At 39.4% G+C, this 7310-nt stretch overlaps 1 protein-coding gene across 1 annotated transcript in view; it reads right to left on the reverse strand.

The window, feature by feature from the left end:
* Positions 1 to 6689, reverse strand: part of LOC5579485 (septin-4) — an 81600-nt gene extending 74911 nt beyond the window's left edge. Inside the window, exon 1 of the mRNA XM_021839949.1 lies at positions 6549 to 6689. The gene's annotated coding sequence lies outside the window, so the exon portion shown is untranslated. The remainder of the gene's footprint in view (positions 1 to 6548) is intronic.
* Between the last annotated feature and the right edge of the window lie 621 nt (positions 6690 to 7310).

A 7310-nucleotide genomic window follows, 5' to 3' on the forward strand; every position in this document is an offset into this window, starting at 1 on the left:
TTTCAGAGAATTCATCCGGAGATTTCCTCCAGGAATTCCTTTGGAGATTTGCGCCATGAATTACTCCGAAGATGTCTTTTGATTTTTTTTTCGCAGTTTCTCCAGGTATTCCTTCAGAGATCCCCTATAAATTCCTCCGGATTTCCATTAGGAATTCTTTCAGAATACTTGCCGAGAATTTTTTCAGAGCTCCATTGGGATTTGTTTTTAATTTGTCCGACAATTTTATAGCAGTTGCTACGAGAAGTCCTTCGGAGCTCCACCGGGAACTCCAACGTTTTTTTTCATGGATTCTCAAGGAATTCTTCCAGTGTTCCTTCAGATATTCCTCGGATTTCCTGCATAAATTTGTAGGAGCTCCTCCAGGAATTCTTTTGGAGATCCTCCAGGACATTCTACAGAGTTCCTCCGGGATTTTTTTTCCATTGTTCCTTTAGGAATGTCTGCGGAGTTTTTCTAAAAATTATTCCGCCGTTCCTTCAGCAATTGCTTCAGAGTCCCTGCAGGAATTCTTTTGGAAGCCCTCCATTTCTTTAGAGTTCCTCATGAAGTGCTCAAATGAATTTCTTTGAAGTTCCTTCAGATTTCATCCGGGAATTCTTTTAGAACTTCATCGGGAATTCCGTCGGATTTCCTCTATATTTCCTCTATATTTCCTCCAGGATTTTTTTTTCGGAATTTCTACAGGTATTCTTCACAGTTCATCTAGTAGTTCTTTGGAAATTCTCCGGAGTTCCACTACGAACTCTCCTGGAGTTACTTCGGAAAATTCTCTACTTTTCCTCCGGGAAATCCTCCAGAGTTCCTCAAAAAAAATTTTCAAGAGTTTCTCCGTGAATTTCTCTAGACGTTCTCCGGTAATTCCTCCAGTGTTCCTCGTGTAATTCCTCCGAAGTCCCTACAGGATTTTTTAAGTTCTTCTCTGGGGATTCCATAATGAATTTCTTCTAGGCATTTTCTCCAGAAATTGCTTAAGGGATTTTTTAAGACAATTTATCCGGGCACTTTCTTCATGAGTTTCTCCGAAAATTTGCATTAGGAATTTCTTCGGGGATTTTATCCAGAAATCCCTACGGATTTCCCCCGGGGATTTTCACCAAGAACTGCTCCGGAAATTTTCTCCAAGAATTCTCCAGGGGATTCTAATAGCAATTCTTCCGGAGATTTTGTCCAGGAATTCATTATTGAGTTCCTCCGAAAAATTTATCCGAAGATTTTCTCCAGGAGTTCCTCCGGGGATTTTCTTCAAGGACTTCCTCAGAAGATCTCCTCCAGGGATTCCTTCGGGGATATCTCTCTAGAACGCCTCAGGAATTTTCAACAGTATTTTCTCCGTGGATTTCGTCCAATATTTCCTCCGAAGATTTTCTCTGTGATTTCTTTTCCTCGTGTAATTCCTCCGAAGTCCCTTCAGGATTTTTTAAGTTCTTCTCTGGGGATTTCATAATGAATTTCTTCTAGGCATTTTCTCCAGAAATTGCTTAAGGGATTTTTTAAGACAATTTATCCGGGCACTTTCTTCAGGAATTTCTCCGAAAATTTGCACCAGGAATTTCTTCGGGGATTTTATCCAGAAATTCCTACGGATTTCCCCCGGGGATTTTCACCAAGAACTGCTCCGGAAATTTTCTCCAATAATTCTCCAGGGGATTCTAATAGCAATTCTTCCGGAGATTTTGTCCAGGAATTCATTATTGAGTTCCTCCGAAGATTATCTCCAAAAAATTTATCCGAAGATTTTCTCCAGGAGTTCATCCGGGGATTTTCTTCAAGGACTTCCTCAGAAGATCTCCTCCAGGGATTCCTTCGGGGATATCTCTCTAGAACGCCTCAGGAATTTTCAACAGTATTTTCTCCGTGGATTTCGTCAAATATTTCCTCCAAAGATTTTCTCTGGGATTTACCCCCCAAGAACTCCTCCGGGAATTTTCTCCAAGGATTCCACCGGAGATATTGTCCAAGAATTCCTCCAGGAATTTCCCCCCAGAAAACTTTCGGGGATTCTCTCCAAGGATTCCTCCCGGAATTTCGTCCACAAATTCTTTCGGGGATTTCCTCTGGGGATTTCATTGAGAAATTCCTGAGGGGATGTTTTTAGAGAATTAATCTGAAGTTTTTCTTCAATAATTTCAGCTGGGGATTTACACTAGAAATGTCTCCAGAGATTTCTTCCAAGAATTCCTCCGGAGATTTGAACGATTCCTCCGTCACTTCTCCGGGATTTTCATCAAGAATTGCTCAGGGAAGTTCCAACAGCAATTCGTCGGGGGATATTGTCCAGGAGTTCCTTCGGAGATTACAAGGATTTCTCCGGAGGTATCCCCAAGAACTCCTCCGGGCATTTTCTCTAGGAATTCCTCAGGAAATTCCACTAGCAATACCTCCTGGGATTTCGTTCAGAACTCCGCCTGGAATCCCTTCGGAGCTCCACCGCGAATGCCTCGAATTTTTCCGGGAATTTGTTTGGAGCTCATCCAGGTACTCCTTCGAAGTCCTTCGGGAATTCCTTAGGAGCTCCACTGGAAATTCCTCAGAAGTTCCTTACAAAATTCATCTGGAGTTTCTCCCGGAATTGTTCCGGGAGTCCAGGAATTCCATCGGACTGCGAGTTGCTTCAAGAATCTCGCTGGCAGTTCCACCAGGAATTCTACCGGAGTTCGTCCAGGAATCCCGTCGGGTGTTCCTCCAGGAATGCTCCTAGGAATTTTCCAGGATCCCACCGGGAGTTTCCCGTCCTCCAAGAATTTCTGAGGATTCCGTTCCCAGGAATTCCTTAAAAATTCTTATTGGGAGTTCCATCAAGAATTCCTAAGTCCGTCTCCTAGGTCATAATTCCGCTGGAAATTATTCGATAAGTTCCACTAGAAGTCGCACTACTCAGAGATGAATACAAAAAACGCTAGGAATTCCCAAGTCCACCAGAAATTCCAGGGTGAATGAACTCTGCCAGGAACTCCTTTTTCTAAGCATCACCTACATGTTTGTTTTTATTGATCATTAATAAAAATGGATCGGAAAAAATACAACAACCGGTGCATGCACGTGTTGTTTGGTCTATTTTCACTGGTCTAATTAATTTTGACAGGTCCATTTTTGTAATAAATTTGTACCAAAAATTGACCCTAAGAGTTTTGCAAAAAAGTCTGTCAAGGTGTTCCTCCAGAAGTTTCCTCATTCTGGAGTTTTTCCGGAAGTTTCTTGAGAATTTCTTCTGGAAGTTTCTCTATGAGTTCTTCCGGATACTCCCCTAAGAGTTCCTCTGCAAGTTATCTTAAGAGTTTCTGTAGAAATTCCTCGGAGCTATGCAATGAATACCTCTAAAAGTTCAGTTGTGAGTTCCTCCAAGTGTTTCACAAATATTTCCTCTGGAAGTTAACTCATGAGTTTCATCGGCAATTTCGCTAAGAGTTGGGAGTTCTTCCAGTATGTTGCGCAAGGATTTCCTAATGAGGTTCCGCTAGGTGTTCCTCCGCAAGATTTCCCAGGATTTTCTTCCAGATTTTTTTCGACAGCTACGCTAAGAGTTTCACCATTTTAGTAGAAGTTCTTTTAGGGAGTGAGGTTTGTGAAGCCCGATCAAGCGTGAGTTTATTCGAAGCGTCGCCTTATTGTTTTTTTTTTCGATTTGTGCGCGTTTTGTTTTGTGTCGTTAGAGCTATTTTTTGCATGAAAATCAAATGTGTTATATTACTCGCGTCTCCAGAGTAATTTCTTCCTCGCTGAAAGCGTTTTGTGGCTGCTCAGGAGGAAGAATCAACTGGTGAGCTCGTTTCATGCTTTTATTTCAAATCTGTAAAATATGTAATCGTTAATCGTTACAACGGTGGAACGTAAATATGATTTTTCAATAAACTGTAAATGGTTCGTCACTGTGAGTGTCGGCATGTAAGTGTGGTGGTTCAGCCAATCGAGTTTTTTTTCTTTTCATATGAGTGAAATATGGGTAACACAAGCTTTCGTCCTGACAGCTGTAGGAATGTTGCGTTTAACTATTTGTTCAACAAATGGATCGTCACATCAAGCGCCCACATTATTTGCTTCTACTTGAAAATTTTTCATATCAATTGAAAATATATTTATAAGCATGATTATATCTGACAAATAATTGTTTATCATGGTCTACATCGACATGTGGTCAAGTCATCCAAAAAGAGGCAGAAAATTGGTTTATGGCTCACACGAGCCACCAGAATTATAGAAAATCTGTAGTCAATCAAAGCTCGAACTGTGGACAACACCTTGCCCAATGAATCATGTGCCAAATTGTGTGCACGTGTTTGCAGATATAATTGTTTTCCGAAGAAATCTTCAACGAGCGGCATCACTTCCCGCCACAAAGCGAAACTCTTCCTTTTAAACTCGGAACCGAATGAGAGCAGCAAATCAAAAAGTACAGTTCTTCCAGTGGAAACGAGTTCATTATCTTCAATAGATCCTTAATAAAATAATTTAAAAATTATTGTTCCACCTTTTCAGCTTTTCCCGGTATATGCTAGCTAAGAAAATGAAAAAAAAAATCGCGATCATTTCATACAGAGAAAGTTGCGTTGGTGTGATTTTTGTTCTTTTCAAATGATAATTGCCGGTGCAGAAGTATGCTATCGATAATTGCCGGGTGCAGAGCAGAGCATCCGGGAAGGCTTTCAGATACAACAGTGCTTACAACGATTCAGTACAAAAACAAACACGCTTCTTCAATTGGGTAGCTCAGAACCTTCTTCTTTTTCTTGTTGGCATTCCGTGTCCACTGGACTAAAGCTTGCTCTTCAGGTTTTTCGAACTTCAAATCGAAGCTGTCTTTAGCTTTGATTCAAGTGAGGAAACAAAAAGTGTCGCCAATCGTGGCCAGTTGTTCCCAATTTGGAGGATTTAGGCAGGAGATCTTGTACTCCATTTGGGGAATCAAGGTCTCCTTCCAAATCGCAAAGAAAGGAGATTGTCGCGTTTTGCCGGAAACTCTTAATGATCATGAACTTCTTCTCAAACATCTTGAAGAGAAGACGCACAATTTTTGTTTACTTATGACGATAAAACTGAACGATTGTTCAAGGTCGTCTTGGAAGGTTTCTCAAGTGATTATAAGTCACCTGAAGAGATCAAAAATGGAATAAATGATTTACTTGGATTTTCACCAGTCTAAGTAATCATTATGCAAAAGAGAACCCAATCTGACATTCATTGGATAGCGCTTTCTCAAGAACATTGTTTAGTTCACTTCTACAAAAGTGATCTAAATAATATTTAAGCTTTAGAAAAAGCAAGACTTATGTTCAGTGTCCGTAAGAAATTATACTTTAACAACATAATACTTTGATAACAGAAAGTTATAAAAAACAGATTAAATCAATCCCACGTCCAGTAAACAATTTGCTTTTGAAGCAGCTATTATGAGGCGATCTCAAATCATATAATGACCGATTTGTTACATCTTCATTCATAGTTGGATCCTCCAAGTAAGGGAAGACGGGGTAAGACCGCCCGCCTAAGCAATTTAATTCATATGTCAAAATCAAGAAACAATAAATCATTTTTCTGCGCAGCATGTCGTTTTTTGAAGCCTTGGTTATGATTAAAAAATATCACAGGTGTTGTATTTGCAAAAAAAAAAAATATTTCTTGAAGCTTGAAAAAGTGATGTCTTATAACGATTATTTTTAGCGACGGGGTAAAACCGCCCACCCATGGGGTAAAAGCGACCACCACGATTTTCGTACACAATTTTACGATAAAACATATCAGCCCCTGTGATTCTAAAAAGAATAATGTTTTATGAATTCTACATTGATTAACGTAGATATTGAATCATTTTTAGGGTTTATTAATTCAAAAAAATTTAGATACATACTTATCATCCCCTTAAGACACCCTTATTGTGGAAAAATATACGAATTTGGCTTGTATTTTTTTATCAAAATTGATTTCATTTTACTTAAATTGTAATGTACAACTTAGTTACAACTTTAAAAATGGTTCAGGCATTTTGTTTGGTATAAATTAGGGGTGGCGATCTTATCTCACTAACAGTGATCGGTTTTACCACACTCGCGCCATTTTCAGAACTATGGCCTTATTTCAAAGCTAAAAAATTTACAATTAATTTTTCACTTCACTAATGCATATTTCACATTGATGTTCAAGCATGGACGGGTAATTTGTAATGTTTTTACAAAAAAATCCCTTCCGAAATCCTTAAATGAGTATCTGTCAAATTTAGATCAAATTCAATATCGACGAGCAGAAGCTTTGTTTTCGATGTTTGTTATGGAAAATTCCATTAAAATATCACCCTAAATGCCTCGGAATGACAAAAATCTTGTGTTTATGCAAAGTGCTTGATGAACTTTTAAGAAAACCGCCGTTTTCATGCCAAACTGAAGGTGGTCCGTCTTATCACGCAGGCGCTCTTACCCCGTCTTCCCCTACCAACCATGCAGTCATGTAACCCATATCCGAATTACTAAACTCGAATTGATACGCACTGCACTGCAGTGTGTGAAACTGTCGCAAATTGATCATTTCAAGCGTGAGTATACTCCAAACCCACCAACCTGTCTTACACAATCCATTCATCGAGAATCATTATGGTAATTTATTCCACACGACGCACACTCTCTCGACACGATCGTATTCACTGATTTCACTGGTAAACTACTCTTCGGGGGACCGGGATCCACCTCCACTGTCGTCGTCACAAGAGTCACTCGACATGACGCGATCACGATCAGATGTTATTGTTGTTTCTGCGTTCAAAAGGTGATGACGACAAGTGCCCGAAGTTTGTATCTCGCCATGTGAAGACACGAGAGCAGTGTTCACCCCCAAACAAATAAATAAAAGCGGTGTGGGATCGGCGCACTCTTACACAATAATTGTTCACTAAGGTGGACCACTTTAATAAGAAAAGATAAACTGTAATATTTTAAGTTACACTCCTTATTTTAGTTTCACCCTCACAAGCTACTGTGAAAGTTAGAACGGACAAAAAGGGTGACTTGTTGTATTTTCAGCAGCTTTGTTCTCTTCGTCCTTGATGGTTTTTTAAACCTATAACTAGCATCATTACTTTGTATATGATGAATAACTTCTTACTGCGAAATTTCAGAAAATTTGATTAGCAAAAAAACCCTGATCAAGAGAATAAACATTCGAAAATACCTTAGTTCGCATAAAAAAAAACTCATCTAAAATTCTGGTTTCGACCAGGGTCAGGGCTACCAGGGCGAGTCACTTATTACCACTTAACTTAGTCAAAATTCTGGTTACAAAAAGTAACAAAATTCACATTTTTGACGATAATGGTCATTCAAGTC

The sequence above is a fragment of the Aedes aegypti genome, chromosome 1 (assembly GCF_002204515.2).
Source record: "Aedes aegypti strain LVP_AGWG chromosome 1, AaegL5.0 Primary Assembly, whole genome shotgun sequence".
NCBI lineage: Eukaryota > Metazoa > Arthropoda > Insecta > Diptera > Culicidae > Aedes > Aedes aegypti.